Genomic DNA, 2,565 nt, shown 5'->3' with positions numbered 1-2,565 from the left:
GCGGGCGGGCGGGGAGGGGGCGGGGCCGGGGCGGGGGAGCGCGCGCTGGAAACTGGGGGAAAGGTCGAGGGCGGGGCGGCGGCCGGGAGTGCCCCGCGCGCGCGAGGGGGCGGGGCCGACGTGCGTTCTCCGTCCCCCCGCGGTGCGTGCGGAGCGGCACGCGCGCTCCCGCCAACCCCCGCCCGCGTGCGCGGGGAACGTCCTTGTTCCCGCAGCTTCCCGACACTGGCCTGCGGCTCTCCCGGTCTGGGGAACCGTCCCTCTTCCTGAAGCTTCCCGACACTCTCCTGCAGCTCTCCCGTCGAGATCCCGCCAGCCACGTGCGGCGGGGAGGGCGCTCTTCTGCCGGCCTGACTGTCCGGCCTTAAAAATAACCCTAAGCCCCCACCCCAAAACCAGGAAGGGTCGTTATTGTGGATTATTGGATTCAACCCAGCAAGCGTCTTTTAAGAGGTCACAACATGCATTCTATGAAACAACGTGTGTTCTTCGGGTTTTCATCTTCCCCAGCCCCTTGTTTCCATTTTCCAGTGGCAGCTGGAGTGTATCGGCCCTGTGGTTTCCAGCAGGGTTTGTAGTTGTACGGGCGGCACCGAGTGTTGGTAGTGGTGACACCGACCCCTTGCCTGTGGCCACAGCCAGGGCAGCTCTGGATGGGGCAGACTTCCATCCCCTGGGATGGGACAGACATCAGTCCTGTGGGCCCCTGTTGGCTGCTGGCCATGCCAGCGCTTTCCCAGCCCAGCTCTCCCCTGAGCACCTCCCTGACACAGAATGTGCACAGTAAAAAGCATCCTGCTGAATTATCTCTACTTGTTCCTTCCCCGGTTTCTCAAGATGTGACATCCTCAGTGTCCATGTGGAGGACATGGGAGGGATCACCTTGAATCTCTCCCGCTCCTTTTGCTGTTAGTTTCACTTGGCCACCAGAGTTTATCTTTTCCATTACAGCTCTTCTGTATCACCATCCTTCCCGGCTGTCCACATAGTTTCTAAAGCTTCATTGTCCTGTGCTCATTCCTGATATCTATTAATTCACATTTCATATACTTTAGCTTTCCCAGCACTAGCACTTCCCAGCCCATCAAACATCAAATTAAAAGGATCTTCCTGGCCAGCGACTCATGCTGTGTATAGGTTACCAGCAGCTTTCTCACTGTGTTTGTGTGGTACCTGCCATGCTGGAGCCCCAGTCTCTGCTGTGTGATGGTAAGGAAAACACTGATAATTCAAACTGCAAATTGAGATCTAACGTTAAAGAGTTGTGGTCAGAAAAGGGAATCAGTTGTGTGACATGGACTGAAACAAATTTTGGGAAAATGCTGTTGGTGACTAAAAAGCACAGTGAGGACACAGGGTTTGTGCCTCTCCTAAAAATCACTATTTTTACACTAAATCCTTGTAAAACCAAAGCCAGTTGCATAGACTCATTTCAAGGAAAACCTTTAGGGAATTGTAAAACTAGGAATATACCATGCTGTTCTACTTTGCATGTTCTCCAGTTCCACTGTAGTTGAGAAGTGACTTGTGTTTGTCTCTTTGCTGCTTGTTGTAACATATGCAGTTTCTGCTCAGAAACTTACTTCTGCAGTTACACACACAGCCTTAGTCACTGACAGCACTGACTTTTAATTGAGTAAGAGCATCTGAAGGCAGCACAGCAACCTTACCAGGGAAGAAGCAGTTGCAGGAAAGAAGAGTGGATCACTTCTCCCAGCTCCCAGCAGGATGTTTTCCTGTGTCACGTACCACAGACTGCCTACATGTTCCAAGTCACCCAGGGGTCCTCACAGAATCACAGAATATGCTGAATTAGAAGGGACCCACAAGGATCATCCAGTCCACCTCCTGGCCCTGCACAGGACCATCCCCAAGAGTCACACCATGTGCCTGAGAGTATTGTCCAAATGCTTCTTGAACTCTGTCAGGCTTGGTGCTGTGATTACTTCCCAGGGGAGCCTGTTCCAGCACCCAACCACTCTCTGGATGAAGAACCTTTTTCTAATATCCAACCTAAACCTCCCCTGACACAACTTCAGGCCATTCCCTTGGGTCCTGTCACTGGTCACCAGAGAGAAGGGATCAGTGTCTGCCCCTCCTCTTCCCTTCACGAGGAAGTTGTAACTGCAATGAGGTCTTCCCTCAGTCTCTTCTTCTCCAGGCTGAACAGACCAAGTGCCCTCAGCTGCTCCTCATATGGCTTCCCCTCAAGGCCCTTCACGATCCTTGTTGCCCTCCTTTGGATGCTCTCCAATAACTTTATATTTTTCTTTTATTGGAGTGCCCAAACCTGCACACAATATTCCAGGTGAGGCCACACCAGTGGAGAGCAGAGCAGGACAATCACCTCGCTCCACCCCCGGCGATGCTTTGCCTGATGCCCCCCAGGACACAGTTGTCCCTCCTGGCTGCCAGGGCACTGCTGACTCATATTCAACTTGCCATCAACCAGGACTCCCAGGTCCCTTTCCATGGCACTGCTTTCCAGCATCTCATTCCCCAGTCTGTCCGTGCATCCCAGGTTGTCCCATCCCAGGTGCAGAATCTGGCACTTTCCCATATTGA

Source organism: Corapipo altera, unplaced genomic scaffold (genome assembly GCF_003945725.1).
Source record: "Corapipo altera isolate COAL_440 unplaced genomic scaffold, ASM394572v1 46, whole genome shotgun sequence".
In the NCBI taxonomy this organism is placed as follows: domain Eukaryota; kingdom Metazoa; phylum Chordata; class Aves; order Passeriformes; family Pipridae; genus Corapipo; species Corapipo altera.
The sequence above is the reverse complement of the archived record's forward strand: the minus strand, read 5'-3'. Positions refer to the sequence as shown.